Genomic DNA, 22,603 nt, shown 5'->3' on the forward strand with positions numbered 1-22,603 from the left:
ATTGGGAATGAATTTCGCATACCAGGAGGTAAGACCCAAGGAGGAACGTAAGGTTTGCAAATCTGTTGGAGGAGGAGCATTTGAAATTGCCAGGATATGATCTGGATCAGGTTTTAGTCCAGCCTGTGAAATTGTATGCCCCAGAAAGGAGAGTTCAGTTTGTCTAAATTTGCATTTGGACCTATTGAGCTTGAGGCCTGCTTTGCTGATGCAGTTTAGTACAGACTGCAGGTTATTGTCATGCTCCTCAGTAGTATTTACAAACACAATAATATCATCCAAATAGCACTGAACTCCATGTTGATTCTTCAGGATCAATGACATCATTTTTTGGAGGGCACTTGGGGCTGATGCGAGACCATATGGAACATGTTTAAAATGAAATAGTCCTTCATGTGTAATAAATGCTGTGAGGTCTCTGCTATCTTCATGCAACATAACCTGGTGGTATGGGCTCTGCAAATCAAGAGTAGAAAACATCTTTGCTCCACGGAGTTCTGCAAATACTTCTTCTATGTGAGGAAGGGGATGGCTGTCAATCACAATAGCTTTATTTGGCTCCCTTAATTCCACACAAAGGTGAATGTCTCCACCCTTCTTCTGTGTCACTACTATAGGTGAAAACCATTCCGAGGAGTTAATCTCTTCAATAATGTCCTTTTGAACAAGTTTTCTAAGTTCCTCTGAAACCGCTTCCCTGACTGAAAATGGTAAGCGCCGTAATTTCTGTCGTACAGGCATCACATTATTCCGCATTTTAACTTTATGCAGAAACCCATAAGCACAGCCGAGTTTCTCCTCAACCTGGAGTTGGGTCCCAGCTGAAACTGGTGTGTGTACCGCAAGAGTGCTTTGCTGAGGAAGATCAATTCGTCCATTAACTACCCTGAGATTTAAAGCAGCTAATAAATCTCTGCCAAGGATAGGAGTGCCTTTGTGGACAATGTAGAACTCCGCAGTTACACAGCGATCACCAAAAGTAACTATTGCTGGCAGGCAGCCACGTACTGGAATATGGTTTTTCAAATAGCATACCAAGTGAAGTTTGGGTTCAGTAAGAGGCACATCTTTAAAGTAACGCAAATAGATGGAATCAGGTAGTATAGATACTGCTGAGCCAGTGTCCAACATTAGCTGAATAGAGTGTGATTTGCCTGAGGGTATGGCAGAAACATTTACAGTGCACTTTATCTGTTCTGGAATATGTGCAGTAGTGATTTTGTCGACACTCAGCACAGTAACATCTGGTATTGTAACTGCATGCACCTGTTGATTGAACTGGCTACTGCGACATACTTTAGCAAAATGCCCAATTTTTTTGCAATGATTGCACTGAGCTACTTTTGCTGGACATCCTGTGTAGCTTGCAAGATGTTGTGGGGATCCATAGCGAAAACATGCTTTTACTGTATTTTGCATTTGCTGATTCAGTGGCTTTTCATTAGTTTTCCTTTTGCAATTGTTTGTCTGCAGCGATAGTGAACTCTTCTGCAAAGGAGTCATAGCCTGGACTGTGCCTCCTGTACCCTTGCTCATTATTTTGGCGTCAGCTGTAGCTGACTCAATCTGAGTAGCAATGGTTATTGCTTTTTCTAGTGTAAGTTGTGGTTCTAGAAGTAAGCGTTCTCTTACATGAAGCATTGTTGTTTTCTCAATGAGCTGGTCTCTAATCATCTCATCTGCCATATTCCCAAAGTCACAAGTTACAATCAGACTCCTCAGGGAAGCAATATACTGCATTATAGTCTCCCCGGGTTTCTGCTCACGCTGGTTAAATCTGTAGCGATTAGCTACTACATTCACTTTTGGCACAAAAAAGTTCTTTAATGCAGTGAGTGCAGTCTCATATTTATCGTTTGCAAGGGGGAAAGAGTAAAATATACGCTACCCTTCTGCTCCAAGGCAGTGGATTAGCAGAGCATGCTTTCTTACTTCAGAAATCTCTGTAGCACTGATTGCAAGCAGATAAGTCTCAAACATATGGTTCCAGACAGTAAAAGCAATTGGAGGCTCACCTGGGCTTTGCAGAAAGGGTGCAGGTGGGTTCAGAGGCAGAAAATCCATCCTCATCGCCAAAATGTTGTATCCACCAGGCAAGATATTAACAAACTTTAACAGAACTTTATTTTCAGTGGAAATCTCTTTATCAAGCTGTAGCTGCACACTCTGTAACTCTCACCCAATCTCCTCAACTCCTCCCCCTCCTTCCTGTTTCCTGTCCTTTCAGACTCCCAACAGCCAGTGCTCCCAGTTCTAATAATCACATGCAGCATCTAAACACCACAGACCGGCGGACCTCCCGCAGGCATGCCACCAAAAGCCACCTGCCTGCCGTGCTTGGGGTGGCAAAAAAGCTAGAGCCGCCCCCGGTCACAACAAATAGAATGTTGATTTATTGTTGCTGTGTTTCCCCAAGTTGATGTTGTCTTCTCTGAAAACGCTGTATGGTGTGGAAAAGCTTTGATTCACATTTTCTCTGGGAAGATGGACACTGAAGCAATGGCAATTAGTGATGGACTATGCTCTAGCTCAAAAGGAATTATTATGGGGAAGTCCTATGGCCTGTGTTATACAGGAGGTCAGACTAGATAATCACAATTGTTCCTTCTGGCCTTGGAAATCTATGAGAGTATACAACATACAAGAACTTTCTTGGGACTTGCTTTGGGGGCTGTCTGCTTCCAGGGAAGTCAGAAAGGCAAGCTGGGCGAGGTAATATCTTTTATTGGACCTACTTCTGTTGGTGAAAGAGACAAGCTTTCAAGCTTACACAGAGTTATTCTTCAGGTCTCTTGGAAGAGGCAAAGAGGGGCCGGGGGTGGAGCATGGGCAGGGCTTCAGGGGAAGGAGGCTGAGTGGAGGCAGGCCTCGGGCTGGGGCCACGGTCTGGGAACGCACAGTCTCCCTAAATGGAGGAGTCACACACTACCCATGGTCCGAAGAGTTATAAACGGATGGGTACAGGTCTTCTACTGGGTTTTTCCAATTCCCCAGCAAAAGGCAACGAGTGTGGTGCAGGACAGTGGGCTGAATACTGAGCTAAATTAAAGCCATCTGTGACTCTTGGTACACCACAACATGAATGTTCCTGCACTTCTTCCAGCTAGAGTGGCAGTTTTATCACCACCAGTAACAATAGTTTGTATTTCCAAGCCTCTAGTCTGCAGAGTGTTGCAGCCAATCTTTGCTGGCCTCATTTGCTGGTAAGAGACTTGGCAAAATATCCAGCTATCCATATATATACACTAAATATTTCCCCTTTCACAGTGTTTAAATATGACTATATAGCTCTATAGTAAATGACACAATGAATTCACACGACTGTGGCTCTTTTGGGTAATTTTGATTGCTAATTTGGCCCCTGAATCACTGAGGTCTGAGTATCACTGCTCTAAACTTAAATTCTAAGTGAGACCTGCTTTTAAAAATCACTTAAGTGTTTCTCTGGGTTTAGTGAAAGTGTCAGTGAAACCACATTGTACTCTATAAGGGCTTGTCTACATGATGTGTTAAACTGTACCAGAGGGGTGTAAATTCTAGTGCACACCTGGTATGGACTAATGTCAGGCACTAACTGACCTATATGGACCCTGCTGGTGTGCCTGGAAAGTTCTCTGGTACTTGTTAAGGTTAGTACTGCAGCTCTAGGAGGAAGCAAGGGCTGCTGATGACTATTGTATCAAAAGTTCTGTAATCAGACTGGAGGAAGCAAACAGTCCAGTCACTAAGGCCTTGTCTCTACTATAGAGTTAGGCTGATGCAAGGCAGCTTACGTCGACCTAACTATGGAAGGGTCTACGATAAAATTTCTCTCCTGCTGACATAACCGCCCTGCAGTGCTGACTTAAAAACTCCACGAGAGGTGTAGAGACAAGGTCGATGCAGTTTCAAAGTAGATGCTGCGTTGCTTACGTCGACTGTTACTGGCTTTCAGAAGCCATCCCCCAGTGCCCCACATTGACAGTGCAATTGACACAAGTGCTCCTGGTGAGCACACACACCGCCGACACAAGAAGCAAAGTGTAGACACGTACAAGCGATGTAATTACTGCGGTGGCTGTATGCTGACAGAAGCTAAGTCAACTTAATTTTGTAGCGTAGACATGCCCTAAGCATATGGGACCTGCAAATGGAGTGTAAATTTGCATTCAGGTGTGAGGGTCAAATTAGAGTAGTTTTGATTCTAAAACATTCAATCAGTTCAGTTATTCACCTTGCCATGAGCAATATTCTGAAGTTTTCAGGGTAGTATGTTTAAGAATTGACTGTGTGCCATATTAATATCATGATTTGATCATCAGCTATCTTAATTTAATAACTTGATTAAATTAGTTTAATATAAGCTTCTGGTTTTGGGGACTGGGGATGAAGTTTTGAGTTCTTCTCTTTTGATTATTCTAGGAAGATTGTAGTTTTCAGTCTTTGCTTTACAAGACCAATGCTTTGGGGCTAAGTTACTAGAATATTTTCAGTTCAGTGTCATTGTTCATTCATTGATTGATTAACTCAATTCCAACTGTGATCTTGATTTGATAATTCTATTGTCTTATCCTTAGTTAGTTTAGTAAAACTTTATAGTTGTTAGCCCCAGCAATAAGTCTGTGAGATTTTTAGGTTTGTTTGTCTATTAGCTTTTAATAAAACTTATAAAAAATATACAGAGCTGTTCTAAGTTTCAAATTAACAAATTGAGCCAAGAAATCTTGAGAACAGAGGTAACCTAGCTGAGGGATTTGAAAGCCGCTTTGGCTCTTTCACCAATTAAACCTTTTGTTTCTCACAGCTTGCAATCTAAATAGACAAGGCAGGGGAAATGGACCCAGTGAGTCTTCCTTGCGGTAACGCAGCAGAGCCAGGCATAGATCCTACATCTCTTCACACTTTGTCTCCTGCCATATTCACTGGACTACATTTGCTTCCCTGACCTGCCATTGTGAATAGCTAATTGCCTCATTCCCAGTCCCTAACATGACAGATTTTTAGAGGAGAAGCATTTTTACCATCTTCATTGTACCAAGGACTGAAAAAGGGTTGGACAGGCCCGGTGAACTTGGCATTGAAAGTGTACATGTGTGACCCATCTGTCACATTGTAAAATGAGACTTTTCCTTCTCCACAATCCAGGAAAATCCCTATCTGCTTTGGTTTCACTTTCACAGTTATGGAAGTCCGAACTTCAGTGAGGGCCTTATATGTATCCCCAGCCCTCTGCACAATTACCCAGTATCCCTTTGTAGGGTTTGCTATAATCTTCTTCTTCCTGTCTACGTTCTCCAGACAAACACCCAAGTCCCTTTACCTCAACCTCCCAATAAAGTCTCCCAGCTGTGAATCCCTCAGAGCCCAGCACAATGGCAGAATAATCAAATCTCTCAGCATTGTTGGGCAGATCCTGATGTATGTCTCCATGATGCACACTTTTCTGATTGTCAGACAGGATGAGTTCTGGATGAGCTGTGTCTGGATCCAGTGTGAAATTCACTATAGAAAGGAGAACAAGAGAATCACAGTCACTCCCATGGAAGGGATTAATCATTTGTATTAAAGAGAGAGGAAGAAAAGAGAGAGTGAGCCCAATGTTTTGCGTTGTTGAGGACCTGCAGCTTGTATTAGAGTGGTGGATGAGTGAGAGGGCTGGTTAAACATTTTCCATCAACACTTTTTTTTTCTCTTCAATGTAGTGAAAAATTTTACAGAAAAAATGGCTGCTTTCCTAAAAATTATGAATTTTTGATCAGAAAACCAAAAAGTAAAATCAAAATAAATCAGTTTTTGTTTTTTCAAAAAAAATCAACATTTTCCATTTAAAAAAACCCCAAAACAAACAAAACATCTGACCAGCTCTAAACTGCCTTTGAAAATTGGGCCCAAAATCTGGTTCTGTATTACCTTTTCCAGGAAAGACCCAGTTGGCCAAAATGGGGGAACGATGTACTTACTACCCTCCTGCTAACTGCTTCCTGCAGCTTAACCAAACTTTCTCCCACCCCTCCAGCACTGTCCCCGGACATGATGAGAAAGTCCCACACAATCCCAATACATGGGACAGTGCTGTAGAGGTGGCTAAGTCCCCATATCTTCATGGAGAAGAAAAGAACTGTGCATGCAGCCCATCTCCTTGTGTGGTTCGGGACAATATGACCTCATGTTATTTAGGAACCCTAATTTAAATTTGGTCTTTTAGGAATAAGGTAAGACTGATTATCCTATTTTGTTAGATTGATCATTGTGCCCAAATTGATTTAAGAGTGAAACTGATTGAAGAGTGACAACACAGGAGTTTGTATCAGTTAAACTAAACCGATGTAAGGGTACGTCTACAATTACGGAGGCGTCTAGAGTACAGAAACTGCATGCTCAGCTAGCATGTGTATAAACAACAGTGTGGACGGTGAGGGTCTGCTGAGAAAAGTGGAGTAAGGGACATGCTAGAATCCTGGGGTCTGGACAGTACCCGGTCTCTACATGCCCAAGCAATACCTCCCACATCTACATAGCTATTTTAACAGTGTAGTGTCCCCACTGCCTCCCCTTGCCAGGCCCCTTCACTGCCACATGTAGTCACACACCTCAGGGTGGATGCAACCTGCCTTTCACTGTAGCATGTGGCTACATGGACTCTACATGCCACTGCCAGTGTAGATAAGGCCTAAAAAACCCCCACACTTTTAGTTAAACCAGGGTAACTGTGTGTGTAGATCAAGCTCATATGTTCAGCTATGGTCTAACTACAGAAATCTCAGCATTAGTAAGAGAATATGAAAGAAATTCAAATGTGTTTTGGAATATTGGCCAGGTGCCCCTCGGGTGGCAGCATGATAGGACACTGGTCTAGGAGTCTGGAGATCATCTTGTTAATCCCAATTTTAACACCAACCTGCCGTTACCTAAGGGCTTGTCTATGCTACAAAATTAAGTCGAAGTATAGCCACCAGACTAAGTACAGCGGTGGTTCACATCTGCACTATTCGCCTTCTGTTGGTGGTGCATGTCCTCACCAGGAGCGCTTCCACTGACTGAAGTGGAGCATTGTGAGACATGGACATCTGTGAGCCCCACACCCACATGCGCCACCCGCGCAGCTCCCACTTGGTGCTTAGGGTGGGGCCAGCGAGCAGAGACTTTTGGCCCCTGCACCTAGGAGCTGGACATGCAGGGCCGGCTTTAGGCCGATTCAGCCGATTCGGCTGAATTGGGCCCCGCGCCAAGAGGGCCCCGCGCTGCAGCTATCAACCCCGCCCCGCCCCCAGCTCACTTCCCCGGCCCCTCCTCCTCTCCCCTGAACGCCCCGCCCCCTCCCCTGCTTCCCGCGAATCAGAGATTCGAGGGAAGTCTGAGACGAAGCAGGGGCGGGCCAGCAGGTGGGCGACTTACATTGGGAGGAGCACAATTGTAGTGTAGACACCAACACAGTTAGGCTGATGTAGGCCTTAGACAAGTTTTTTCCCATGGGCGGCGGATATCATAGGCCAGGGGAGGCTAAGCCTCCCCTAATCCAGACCTTGGCCCCTCCCACGGCTCAGCTTGAAGCCCTGCCCTGGATACCGCTCTCCCCAGAAGTTGGCAGGGGAGTCAACTTGGGCCGGCAGCCTGGAGCTGGGGCTCCACCAGCCGGCCACTTTGGCCAGCCAGCAGCCAAGGGCAGCCTGGGGCCACTTGGGCCAGCTCAGGGCCAGCCGACTGGCAGCCCAGTGATTGCATTGGCACTCAGGGGTGAGCCCACCAGCAGCCGGGGATTGGGCCAGCCGACCAGTGGTGTGGGGGTTGGGCTGGGGTGCAGGGCCAGTCAGCAGCCCAGGGGTCAGGGTGGTTTAGCTGGGGTTCCTCCGGCCATGGTAGGGGAGGGAGGCTCAGGGCTCTGGCGGGAGAGGAGGCAGAAAGGGACCGGGAAGGGGTGGGGCCTCAAGCGGAAGGGATGGGGTAGGGGGCTAGCCTCCCCAATGGGGGCATTCCCGTGCAGCCCATGTTGTTTCCCCTTCCACCCTTTGTTTGTCTCTTTAGACTGCAAACTCCTGGGGACAAATAATTATTTGTTTTGTACAATCCCTATGTCCAAACTGTCTTCATTCCATACAACCTGCATATCTTTTAGCCCAGAACAATTCCAAACTGTCATAAACATACAGCTAAGGGTAGCATAAAATCCCTCCTTTACCTGTAAAGGGTTAAGAAGCCCAGATAACCTGGTTGGCACCTGACCAAAAGGACCAATAAGGGGAGAAGATACTTTCAAATCTGTGGGGGAAGGTTTTTGCTTTGTTTCTTTGTCTCTCTCTCTGTGTGTGTTCTCTGAGACTGAGGGTACATCTACACTACAGGGGGGAGTCGATTTAAGATACACAAATTCAGCTACGTGAATAGCGTAGCTGAATTCGACGTATCGCAGCCGACTTACCTCGTTGTGAGGACGGCGGCAAAATCGACTTCTGCGTCTTTCTGTCGACGGCGCTTACTCCCACCTCCGCTGGTGGAGTAAGAGCGCCGATTCGGGGATCGATTGTCGCGTCCCAACGGGACGCGATAAATCGATCCCCGAGAGGTTGATTTCTACCCGCCGATTCAGGCGGGTAGTGTAGACCTAGCCAAAGAGAGAGAGAGAGAGAGAGAGAGAGAGAGCAAGCAAGTAATCCAGCTCCTACTGAAATGATACATCTAATATTACAGAAATAGTAAGTAATAGCAAGGAAATGCATTAGATTATCTTTTGTTTTAGCTTGTGAATTTTCCCTGTGCTTAGAGGGAGGGTTATCCCTGTTTTTTTTTTTTTTTTTGTATCTTTAAAGTTTTGCCTAGAGAGAACCAGAGATGCAGCCCAGGAAGCAGATCAGTGCTGGGAACAGAGTTACAGAAGCAGCCTATGTTTTGAATCTTATTACCCTGTAAAGTTACCTTCCATCCTGATTTTACAGAGATGCTTCTTTTACTTTTACTTTTTTTAACAATAGTCTTTTTTTTTTTTTAGAATCTGGTTGGTTTTTAGTGTCCTAAAAACCCAAGGGTCTGGTCTGTGCTCACCTTGTTTACCTATCTGGTTGGTAGATTATTCTCAAGTATCCCCAGGAAAGGGGGTGAAGAGGCTTGGGGGGATATTTTGTGGAAACAGGAACTCCAAGTGGTCCTTTTCCTGAATCTTTGTCTAAATCACTTGGTGGTGGCAGCATACTGTCCAAGGACAAGAAAGAATTTGTGCCTTGGGGAAGTTTTTACCCTAAGTTGGTAGAAATAAGCTTAGGGGGTCTTTCATGCGGGTCCCCACATCTGTACCCCAGAGTTCAGAGTGGGGAGGGAACCCTGACACAAACCAAGATCTATTGACACAGTGCAGCCAAGAGGATCTGAGCACCATCAATACCCCCGACTGGTAGGTTACTATTAGTATTCCCACTTTACATAAGGGGAAAGTAAGACAGAAAATTTGTAACTTGACATGGCCACGTAGAACAGTGATGTTTTCCAATGTAACTATCAAATTGGTTAACTTTAATTACTCATATCAATGTCTACAGTCTCTTTGGATATCAATAAACCATTGGCCTCAGTGATGCCTTGTGATACTGAGTTTCAAAGGTTGATTATACATTGTGTAAATAAGTTTTTTTTCTTCCTTTTACCAGTTTTAAATTTGCTGCTTTTTGATTTTTGGGTGGTCCCTCGCTAAAGTGTAAAGAGAGCCACCAGTGCAGTTATCTTTCCTTGTGCGTGACTAGTGTCTGCATAATATATTTTTAACCGTCCAAGTCCTTTTTTCTTCTGTCTTCCCCATTTTTGGACATGTCCCTGTTTTTCTGAACAACGCTCCTCCTCTTTTCCCCTATTCCCTGTTTAAAAAGCTAGTCAGGCTATTTTGGATACCAGCTGGTTGCTCCTGTGAGCTGTAGCCCATCTCTCCTGCCTATTATCTGAGTATTGGGGGGAGGGATAGCTCAGTGGTTTGAGCATTGGCCTACTAAATCCAGGGTTATGAGTTCAATCCTTGAGGGGGCCACTTAGGGATCTAGGGCAAAATCAGTACTTGGTCCTGCTAGTGAAGGTAGGGGGCTGGATTCAACTCAATGATCTTCTGAGGTCCCTTCCAGTTCTAGGAGATAGGACATCTCCATTAATTTCTTTACCTCACAACCATTGATGAATTTATCCTCACTATCCCTCTATGTAGTACAGAAGAAATATTAATTCCCATTTCACAGATGGGAAACTGAGGCCCGGAGAGATTAAGGGCCAGTTTAGGTGCCCAAAGATGCAGATAGACACCTAGTAGAAATTTTAAAAGTGGCTAGGCATCCAACTCCCATTTACTTCAATGGGAGTTAGCCACTTAGGTGCTTCTGAAAATCCCATTAGATGTCTAAATACCTTTAAAAATCTGTTCTTAAGTGACTTGTTTGAGAGCCGCTGGTCTGGTGGAAAGTTTCAATGGAACATTGAAGTCTATGCTGAAAATATATGTGGACAGGTACCAGAATGACTGGGACATTCTACTGCCGTATCTGTTGTATGTGTACAGGAGTGTACCCAAGAATCTACTGGATTTGTTCCCTTTGAATTGCTCTATGCGAGGCACATTAGGGGACCCCTAGATCTGCTTGTGATTCTTGGGAAGATAATGATGAGGAGACAGAGCAACCAGTGATGGAATATGTGTCCCAGTTTAAGAAAGCTCAGAAGGAGTGGTATGATAGGCACAGAGACGCTGACTTTCTAATATGCCACCATTATGTGCTCCCCCCAGCTCCACGCAGGCCCGCCCCCACTCACCCCTTCCCCCAAGGCCTCACCCCTTCCCCCCTCTTCCCACCTTTGCTCTGCCCTTGCCCCATCTCTTTCTACACCAATCTACCCTGATCCACCCGATCTTCCCACCCCATTCTGCTCCCGCCCCCAAGCATGCCTATGTAAGGGGACTGTGATCCCCTTATTAAAACTCAGAGTGGGGGTTGGTTGGCTAGATCTCAGTATCAAAAGAAAGGGGAAGGGTCAATAGTTTCAAATTAACATATTTTCATCTATGATTTCTTAATTAGTAGATATGAAAACTTTATATCTACAGCAACACAAAAGCAGTGACAGTTACACCGACCAGCTTACTTAATGGCAGCAGTACAACCTGCAGTATGTCTTTTTGGAGTTTGTCACTTGCGATGCACAGAATGCTTAGGGCAGATAGCTTTTCTGGCAGAATTGTTGTCTGCAGTTCATTCTTGATATTTCAGTTGCAAAAATGGCCTTTCTCCTGAGCAGTTGTGTTACCATTAGACTTAAAAAAAGCCACAAAATTGGTTTAAAAAACTAGTAAAACATTTAATTTTAAATTATAAATATTGAGATTTAGATAGCTATACAACAACAAATAATATATATATATGCTGAAAACCTGTATTATTTTACCAGGATATTTCTGTGAAAGTTAGTGCTATTTTGTCTATGTTCTCACAGGAAAACAAGAGAGGATATATCATTTTTTTACACCATGAATAAGGAAAATTATCCTTCTTTTCATATGAATAAATGAAAAAACTTTTGATTAATTTTGTTAGGGAAATACAAAGTTTATCCAGACTATATATAAAATATATTTACAAATGTGTATTCCGATTTAATTTTTGCTATGAAACAATGAATTGTTAGGATTTTTCTTTTGACATTCTATAAAAATACAATGTATTATGTATATATGTGATTTATAAGTCTATATTCGAACTTTTACCTATAGGCATACTACCTATAATAAAATATTATCTTGCGTGCTGTAATCTCGCTGAGCAGAAAATCCCAGTCTTTTTTCTAGGCAGCCATCTCTCTTCGCATTTGCTTTGCTATCATCCGTCTTCCCCAGGACCACTAATTAATCTCTAGTAAACACCTTTGACACACAGAGTGACAACAAGCTATATGCGTGAAAGAGAAAGAAAAAATTTACCAGAAGAAAGACTGGTAATCTCTAGACAGGCATTGAGAAACTGAGAAAAACTAGCTTATATTCAAGCAAATACAAGCAGTCCTCGGACTTATGACACAATTGGTTCCTGAAAATTGCATCGTAAGTCTAAACATCATAATTCGGAACTGAAATACACTCCATTGCGGGACTGAGCATCATAAAGTCAAAACCAATTGTCATAAGTCGAATCAGGATGTCAATTCAGAAACATTGTAAGTGCTGTTCGTCGTAAGTCGAACGTCGTAAAGTCGAGGACTGCCTGTATAACGAATATTTAATAGCCTATAAATCATATATGCACATAGTTTGAAATAACTGGCTCACCAAGTACTCAGAATATTTTGATATATATGTATATATTCCTTCACTTCTCTCAAAACCCTCTAGTTATACTTTCGTCAGCACTCTCTGATATTTACTGTGAAGGTTCCCGAAACTGACGGAGGGAAACCAACACAAATTTATCCTCCTCAAGATCCAATCAACTCAAGTCCATAAGATGATCACCTGCAAACTCAACCATGTGAAGCATGGATAGCGCATGAAACAGAAAGCAGCGTGCGCACTAAAATACACAATTCTACATATGTACAGACCAAAAGAAGAAAGAACACACTACTACTTAAGAAAAGCAGGAGCGAAGGCACTATACGACTGAGTGTGCTGGACTGTAAACAAAAGATGGTGGCCTTCCGGCTATTACCAGCCAAGGAGGATGCTATACATGATGTCACTCCTAGGAAGAGTCCCATACGAGTATGAGCTTGGCAGGATTGCTTCACGACACTGCCGTCTTCAACCTCACATTTTTCCTGATTTTATCGGCAGTGAGATTATTTAATTTATTTATTTATTTAAATAAGTTATGAAGGCATGGTCAGAATTTTACCAGTAACAGCTGGCCAACAAAACGCTGCCTTAGGAGACTGATAGCAGACTTACTTGTACAAATACTAATTTTAAAAGTGCAATTATTGTTTTTTTCTCAGCCCTGGCCTCTAGCCTGTGAATAATGAACAATTAGTGAAGGGTAAGGTAAGGGTATTTGTGTAGCCAGATGTGTATATTTTTGTCATGTTTGAACGAAAATGTCTATATTTAGAGGGAATCTTCTTTTCACCCATATCTCCTTTATTTATCAACTGATTTTGATAAAAATTCAAAATGGAGTCATTTTTTTCTTTTTTAGAGCCCCTCATGTTGCGAGGCCCTAAGATGTAGCTTACTTAGCTTATTCATTAATCCAGCACTGCTGCCACTGCCAGAGCAAGTATCCGACCTGCAGCATACCTACAGCACAGCCAGGGCCTGGGCAGGAAGCCTGGGGCACGTGAGGCACAGACTGTGAACTTCCCTTACATTCCAGAGACGGCTGTTTGTAATGTCCCCGTGCCACAGAGCAGGGTGACGTGTTTTCCTTTCATCTTTCCTGTTTTTTCCTTATTTTTTTTTAATTGATTGCTGTTTGTATTTGTATTTGCTTTGAACTGTATGTAATGATCAGTGGGTCAGGGAAGTGTCCAGTGTGGAGAGAGCACCCTGGAGCGGGGACACCCTAGCCCCTGCCCTAAGTGACCACGACAAGGTTGGGGGTCAAGCCCCTCAGCAATCCTGGGCCCAGCCTTGTCAGGGTTACAGGAACTAGAAGGGGAACACTCGAAGTCAGGCAGGCTTCTGGGTAAAGGGAGTAGGAGTAAGGACTCAGATCCTTTCGCTAGCTAATTCCATCGGGGTAGTGTATAAGTCAGGAAAGTTCTTCCCCACAATAGCGGGACCATTCCCATGCTTACATCTGGGCAAAGTTATTTCTTTTCCCTTGTGTCTGGGCATTAGGATATGACCTCTAATGACAGGCTCACATGCTACAGTGCTCATTAGCACAGGACATATGTGATATCTCTGCTGGAGCAAACATGTCCCTGTCAGCACTTCAAACTGGGGAGATTTACCCATCTCTGTGGAATTCAAGCTTGTCTCAAGTCATGGGGTCAGAGTAGTAGGGAGGGATAGCCCAGTGGTTTGAGCATTAGCCTGCTAAATCCAGGGTTATGAGTTCAATCCTTGAGGGAGCCACTTTTTCTACACTACGGGATTAATCCGAATTTATATAATTCGAATTTGGGAAACAGATTGTATAAAGTCGAATGTATGCGGCCACACTAAGCACATTAATTCGGCGGTGTGCGTCCAAGTACTGAGGCTAGCGTCGATTTCTGGAGCGTTGCACTGTGGGTAGCTATCCCATAGTTCCTGCAGTCTCCCGCACCCATTGGAATTCTGGATTGAGATCCCAGTGCCTGATGGGACAAAAAACATTGTCGCAGGTGGTTCTGGGTACAGCCTCACCCCTCCCTCCCTCCCTGCATGAAAGCAACAGACGGCAGACAACCATTTCACGCCTTTTTTCCTGGGTGGGTGAACACTGCAGACTCCATACCACGGCAAGCATGGAGCCCGCTCAGCTCAAGACAGCAGTCATGAACATTGTAAACACCTCGCGCGTTCTCGTGCAGTTTATGCTGAGCCAGGACCAGAAAAACGAGGAGAGGAGGCTGCGGCGGTGGCAGCGCAGCGACAAGCGTGATGAGGACATGGACACGGACACGGACACAGAATTCTCTCAAACCGCGGGCCCCGGTGCTTTGGAGATCATGTTGTTAATGGGGCAGGTTCTATCCATGGAACGCCGATTCTGGGCAAGGGAAACAAGCACAGACTGGTGGGACCGCATAGTGTTGCAGGTGTGGGATGATTCCCAGTGGCTGCGGAACTTTCGCATGCGTAAGGGCACTTTCATGGAACTTTGTGACTTGCTGTCCCCTGCCCTGAAACGCCAGAATACCAAGATGAGAGCAGCCCTCACAGTTGAGAAGCGAGTGGCGATAGCCCTGTGGAAGCTTGCAACGCCAGACAGCTACCGGTCAGTCGGGAATCAATTTGGAGTGGGCAAATCTACTGTGGGGGCTGCTGTGATGCAAGTAGCCAAAGCAATCACTCAGGTGCTGCTATGAAAGGTAGTGACTCTGGGAAATGTGCAGGTCATAGTGGATGGCTTTGCTGCAATGGGATTCCCTAACTGTGGTGGGGCGATAGATGGAACCCATATTCCTATCTTGGCACCGGAGCACCAGGGTACCCAGTACATAAACCGCAAGGGGTACTTTTCAATGGTGCTGCAAGCACTGTGGACCACAAGGGACGTTTCACCAACATCAACGTGGGCTGGCCGGGAGGGGTTCATGACGCTCGCGTCTTCAGGAACACTACTCTGTTTAAAGGGCTGCAGCAAGGGACTTACTTTCCGGACCAGAAAATAACCGTTGGGGATGTTGAAATGCCAATAGTTATTCTTGGGGACCCAGCCTACCCCTTAATGCCATGGCTCATGAAGCCATACACAGGCAGCCTGGACAGGAGTCAGGAGCTGTTCAACTACAGGCTGAGCAAGTGCAGAATGGTGGTAGAATGTGCATTTGGCCGTTTAAAAGGTCGCTGGCGATCATTATTGACTCGCTCAGACCTCAGCCCAACCAATATCCCCATTGTTATTTCTGCTTGCCGCGTGCTCCACAATCTCTGTGAAAGTAAGGGGGAGACCTTTATGGCGGGGTGGGAGGCTGAGGCAAATCGCCTGGCTGCTGATTACGCGCAGCCAGACACCAGGGCGATTAGAAGAGCACACCAGGAAGCGCTGTGCATCAGAGAAGCTTTGAAAACCAGTTTCATGACTGGACAGGCTACAGTGTGAAATATCTGTTTGTTTCTCCTTCATGAAAACCCGCTCCCTTTATTGACTCATTCTCTGTAAGGAACCCACCCTCCCCCTTCCCCCAGCTTGCTTTCAAACCAAATGAAGTCACTATCGTTTAAAAATCATTTATTCTTTATTAATAGATTATAAAAAGAGGGAGGGAACCCGGGTGGGGTTTGGGAGGAGGATCGGTGGGAAGGAAAAGACCACTAAAAAAGGGTTAAAAAAATGACAGCCTTTTGCTTGGGCTGTCTACTGGGGTGGAATGGGAAGGTGTACGGAGCTTTCCCCCCCACCCCGCGTTCTTACACGTCTGGGTGAGGAGGCTATGGAAAATGGGGAGAGGGGAGGGGGGTTATACAGGGGCTGTAGCGGCACTCTGTTTTCCTGCAGCCGTTCCTGAAGCTCCACCAGACACCGGAGCATGTCTGTTTGCTCACGCAGCAGCCCCAGTGTTGCATCCTGCCTCCTCTGATCTTCCTGCCGCCACCTCTCATCTCGAGCATCCCTGCTGTCCTCACGTTGGTCCCTCCTGTCCTCACGTTCACTGGCTTCTTTCCTATACTTTGAAACCGTGTCCTTCCACTCATTCAGATGAGCTCTGTCACTGCGGGTGGATTCCATAATTTCTGCAAACATCTCGTCTCGCATCTTCTTTTTCCGACGCCTTATCTGTGATAGCCTTCGGGACGGAGGAGGGAGGCTTGAAGAATTTGCAGCTGCTGTAGGGAGGGGAAGAAAGAGAATTTTTTAAAAAGATACATTTTGCAGAACAATGCTTATACTCTTTCATGGTTACCAACACTATTCACGTTACATAGCACATGTGATTTCTGTGCAAGGTCGCATTTTGCCTCTTAATACTGAGTGCCTGTGGCTTTGCTGCTAGAGATCACAGGTCTGGGCAACAGAATTCGGCTTGCATGCAGCCATGGTAAGCCATTGTCTTTCGGCTTCTGCGCCCTCCTTTCCCACATACCAAGCAAAGCCCGTTGAGTGCTGCGGTTTTCCTGTTAACATTCAACAGCAGCAGAAAACAAACTAACCCCCCCTCCATCCAATTCTCTGGATGATCGCTGTACCCCTCCCCCCACCGCGTGGCTGGTATCAGGGAAAATCCCTGCAGGAACCAAACTAACCCCCCCCGCCTCCCCCCATGAATTCTCTGGGATGATCACTGTACCCCTCCCCCCACCACGTGGCTGGTATCAGGGAAGATACCTGCAGGAACCAAACTAACCCCCCCGCCCTCCCCTCCCTCCATGAATTCTCTGGGATGATCGCTGTACCCCTCCCCCCACCACATGGCTGGTAACAGGGAAGATCCCTGCTAGCCAAACGCGAAAAGCTCAGGGCCAATTTCCCCCCCTGCGCTTGGCTAACTGCAGGGAAGGATTTCTTTTCAGCCACAGGCAAACAGCCCAGTAGGAACGGCCACCTCTGTCCCCTTAATTAAGTTCCCGTATTTCAACCAGGTTACCATGAGCGATATCACTCTCCTGAGGATTACACAGCAAGATAAAGAAGGGATGTTGCTTGAATGCCAGCAAACACTGGGACCATACGCTGCCAGGCTTTGTCAGGCAATGATACCAGATTACTTGCTGCAAGCATGGCGTGGTCAAGTGTCCTACCATGGAGGACGGAATAAGGCTGCACTGCCCAGAAACCTTGTGGCAAGGCTTTTGGGGTACCTCCAGGAGAGCTTCATGGAGATGTCCCTGGAGGATTTCCGCTCCATCCCCAGACACGTTAACAGACTTTTCCAGTAGCTGTACTGGCCGCGAATGCATCCCAAGTCCTCAGGGCAAAGTAATCATTAAAAAACGCTTGCTTTTAAAACAAGTTTTATATTTTAAAAGGTAAACTCACCTGAGGTCCCTTCCATGGGGTCATGGTCTTGGATACTGGCTTGGGAGGGTTGGGAGGGTACTTCAGTCAGGCTGAGAAAAAGATCCTGGCTGTTGGGGAGAACGGAGTGTTGGGTGCTCTCTGCAAGCTCGTCCTCCTCCTCCTTCTCCTCCTCCTCTTCCCCGTCCGCAGAATCCTCAGGTGTAGCTGATGAGACTATCCCCCACCCGGAATCCACGATCACAGGTGGGGTAGTGGTGGCAGCCCCCCCTAGAATTGCATGCAGCTCGGCGTAGAAGCGGCATGTCTGCGGCTCTGACCCGGAGCGACTGTTTGCCTCCTTTGTTTTTTGATAGGCTTGTCTGAGCTCCTTGACTTTCACGCGGCACTGATCTGAGTCCCTATTGTGACCTCTCTCCATCATGCCCTTGGAGATTTTTTCAAAAGTTTTGGCATTTCGTCTTTTAGAACGAAGTTCTGCTAGCATTGAATCCTTTCCCCATATAGCGATCAGATCCAGTACCTCCCATACGGTCCATGCTGGTGCTCTTTTCCGATTATCGCACTGCATGGCTACCTGTGCTGATGAGCTATCTGTGGTCACCTGTGCTCTCCACACTGGGCAAACAGGAAATGAAATTCAAATATTCCCGGGGCTTTTCCTGTCTACCTGGCCAGTGCATCCGAGTTCAGATTGCTGTCCAGAGCAGTCACAATGGTGCACTTTGGGATAGCTCCCGGAGGCCAATACCATCGAATTGCGGCCACACTAACTCTAATTCGAAATGCTAAAATCGATTTTGGCACTACTCCGCTCGTTGGGGTGGAGTACAGAAATCGATTTAAAGAGCCCTTTATTTCAAATTAAATGGTGTCGTTGTGTGGACGGGTGCAGGATTAATTCGAATTAAGGCTGCTAAATCCGAATTAAAGTCGTAGTGTAGACCAGGCCTTAGGGATCTGGGGCAAAATCAGTACTTGGTCCTGTGAGTGAAGGCAGGGGGCTAGACTCAATGACCTTTAAGGTCCGTTCTAGGAGATAGGATGTCTCCATTAATTTTATTTATAATAATCATCCCCCAAACAAACACATTCTCCTCTCTGCTGTGTCACCATCTCTGCTCTGTCTTAGTCATGGCAAAACACGACTACCTTGAAAAAGCTGTGTGTGGTGTTAGTTACATTTTCTCTGTGTGGGCCACAAATTGCTCCTTTGCCTTTCCTGAAATCCATTTTTCCTGAGGCTTTACTGGAGTCTGGAAATGGGCTTGGATGTGAACTGTAGACTCAGAGAAGTCATACAACTTATCACCAAAAAATCACCCTTCAGTTCAAGGGTCACTCTGTACAGAAATCTTCACGTTCTGGGTGAAGACAGGAGAAAATACTGACAGAATCAGCCAGCAGCAAGTAGGACACAACTTGTTCCCAGGTCACAAGATGCCTCCAATATTAAGCCAGGAAGTGATTGTAAGTCTGGCAGTCCCTGGGATGGGAATGTTAGACTGTTCAACATCTAACACAGCACGGCCAGGCCGGATCGACACACATGACTGTCACTGACATAACTATATGGTGTTAATTCACCCCATTAGTTATTTCAAATCTGTATTTGTCTGAGACACACTCATTTCAGATTAAGAGCAACCTAAATTTGTTTCTTTTCATATTCATCACCCACTTTATCCTTGTGACGGAGCAGGGAGCAGGGCAGATTTGACCTGGGAATATTGCAGGGGGATTGCAGTGAGGAGGGGGGACTTCCCTTGAAGGAAGCTACCTGAGCTGTAACCTGAGCCAGGAACGGGGGTGGGGAGAATTAACACCTTCTGCCCGGGAGACTGAACAAAGGAGAGGAGCAGCGGGAGGAGTTTGGAGTTTAGTTTCGGTTTGGGCTGGGTGGTGCAACGCAGGGAACCCCAAGCTGGGGTCTAAGCTCCCTGAACCTCCCAGAGGGACCTAATTGAGGGGGTCTGGTCATACCTACACGCTCTGCTTGAAACTGTGTTCCTGTCCTTAAATAAACCTTCTGCTTTACTGGCTGGTTGAGAGTCGCAGTGAATCTCGGGAAGAGGGGTGCAGGGCCCTGACTCCCCCACACTCCGCAACAATCCTCCCCCCACATTTTCTTTCCATTCCCTTTTTATTTCTCTACCCCCTTCTCCCATTCCTTCTCCTCCACACCCCATGTAGGTCAAACTTATTATTTTCTTAACTTTCCTTCTCCCACCCCCTCCTTTTTCTGCACCTTCTGTTCCTGTGCTGGAGAGCAGCTGATATTAGGTCAGACAGGGACCTTCCATTATCAGCAAAATCACTTCTGATTCGGAGCAGAAGGCAGAGATAACGGAAGCCCAGCTCCTAGCAGCCATGGCTTCAGGGACTTCTGAACAGGGACTCCAAGAGGAAACCAAATGTCCCATCTGCAGAGACTATTTCACGGAGCCGGTGAGCGTAGACTATGGGCACAACTTCTGCTGTGGCTGCATCTCTCAGCACTGTGACACGTGGACAAAGGGGGACTATGACCCTTTGTGCTGTCCCATGTGCAGAGCCCGGATCCAGAAGGAGAATCTCTGGCTTGACTGGGACCTGGCAAAATTAGTAGAAATCTACTGAAATAAAATCAAAAGGTTTGGTTTCAATTTTGCCTTTATTCATTTTATTATATTATATACAATAAAATGTTAAAGGTCATTTTGAAACAAAAAATCAAAATGTTTTGTTCTGTAGGTATCAAAAGGGGCATTTCAACATTAATGAAATGCTTTGTTTAATTTTTTTTCTAAACTAAGTTTTGTTCAAATCGACACACTCCCATGGAAAGTTCAGATATCGATGAAATGGTATTTTCTGAAGAAAAAACATTTTGTCTCTCAATTTTCAACCAGCTCGACTTGATGTTTCCCCATCATCAGACATTTTACCAAAAATTTTTCCTGTGTGCATCTGACACAGCTAGAAAATTGTCAGGGTGGATTTGATTTAAATCACTAGTCAGGAAGACTCGATTAATTATGGATTTCTACATAAAAGTGCATTCTTGTTTGTTGTTATAACCTTAATACATATTCTTCACAACTCAGAGATAGATGTAAGTTCATTTTTAGAAGATACACACTCTACATTTTTAAAGTGATATAGTCTGAAAACTTTTCAGATTAGTTTTACAGCTATATCAGAAAATGAATGATTGTTTGGTTATTTCATTTACCAAAGGTAATTGAAGCAGATATTTATGAAGTCATTGGGAGGTGAACTATCTCCAATTCAACAGGTTAATCATTAATATTTGAAGGATTTTCTTGCCATGCTGTATTAGGAAGAGAACATCACCAGACAGACATTTAAATTGTTTTATTTAAACTAAAACAACAACATTATGTAGTCTGGATATTTTCTTCAACAGCAAACATATAATATTTTAACAAAACAAGTATATGTATTTTTGAATTTAGTTAAACATTCAAGTTTTTTTAAAATCAGGTTTGTTTTTGTTAAAATTGTTTTTAACTAAAATAGTTAAATGAAATATTAAAAAAAATAAATACATCTACTATGTCAGCCAGGTCAACATGAGAAACTCAAAATATTGGCATCTGCAGCTAACTCAGTTGTCTTCACCTTCATTTTCCTATTTGTTCATAATCTGGAAAAGAAAAACAAGCTTTCCTGCATTTTCAGGTCCCAAATGATTTCTCAATTTGGAACGAATTAGTCCAAAGGAAGAAAATATTTTTTCTACACCGGCAGAAGAAGCTACTGCTGTTAAAAGTGAGATTATCACTTCAACAGTCTCTGAATCCAAGTGCTTAAGTGACTTCCACCAGTTCATTGGTGTGACTTTCTTTAAAACATCAGGAGCAAACATATTTCTTGAATATTTCCCAAACTGGGTCTCTTTTATGGCCTGCGACCATTATAGGTTTTCCCTTCTAGTGAGAGAATGGTATGGTAGATCTCAAATCAATGAAGGCTACACTCAGAAACACCTCAAGACTTCTGGAATATGTTGCTCAAACAGTTTCACTTTTGTTTCTATTGCCTGTTCCTCCCTTCTCACATTTATCTCCAGACTTCTTCTCCTTGTCCAGATCTATTCCACCCCCAACAATCTTCTATTAATTGAATTTTTTGAAACTTTACACTTTTAGAGAGAGGTAAGAGATTGACTCTGTGTACACAAATTTGCAGAGGGACAATAGGGATGTTATTTCTCACCTCTATATATTATTTATTTACTTATTTAAAAACATTTTTGCTGTTAACAAGCATGTTATCTCTGGAGACACAAATCCATAGTTTGAGAACTGCAAAACTAAGCATCTTTGATGGTATCTTCTAGACTGAGCACTGAGTCCAATTGGGCAGATAGAAAGATTAGCCTAAATAATCTATACAGAAACCCCTGGAACCCCAAAAGATGGGGTCCCTATGTTATGCTTATAAGAAGCACACAGGATCTTTTTCAGGGGAAAAGCAAAACGCTGTGTTTATTGAAGATACAACAATTAGCATATGCATTCAATCACACCACACACACACACACTGTCCTGCCAGTCAATATTATAGTTACCAGTCCAGAGTCCAGATCAAGCTAGTGGCCAGCTAGGTTGATCACCGGTAGGGAGGAGCTGGGTTCCATTGTTCGCGACATGATGCTCCAGGGAAGTCTTGGCAGGACGAACCCAAAGTTTCATGGCAAGGCACCTTGTTTATATAGTGATTTTCTTTCATTGGGACCAATGAGTTTTGCACCATCATGCTGTAAGTTGTTTGTTTGACGAGTGCTTGTTTTCTTAAATTGTCCTTCTCATTCTTTATCGTGTTCTTTCATCAAGTTCCTCAGGGAGTTATTTATCCCATGTTGGTTTTGATCACCGCTATCTTGTCCCCATTGATAGGTGCCTGTCTCATCTCAATCTGCCCTCCTCTGACATTTCAATAGGGGCATGTTGCAGCCTCCTGGCGCCTTGCACCTGTCTCTGGCTCCTCCCTAGACTATCTGGTTCAGTGATGGCCTTCACACTTACCTCTTAACACATACATTCCTCATTCATACA

Source organism: Chrysemys picta, chromosome 12 (genome assembly GCF_011386835.1).
Source record: "Chrysemys picta bellii isolate R12L10 chromosome 12, ASM1138683v2, whole genome shotgun sequence".
Taxonomy (NCBI): Eukaryota; Metazoa; Chordata; order Testudines; family Emydidae; genus Chrysemys; species Chrysemys picta.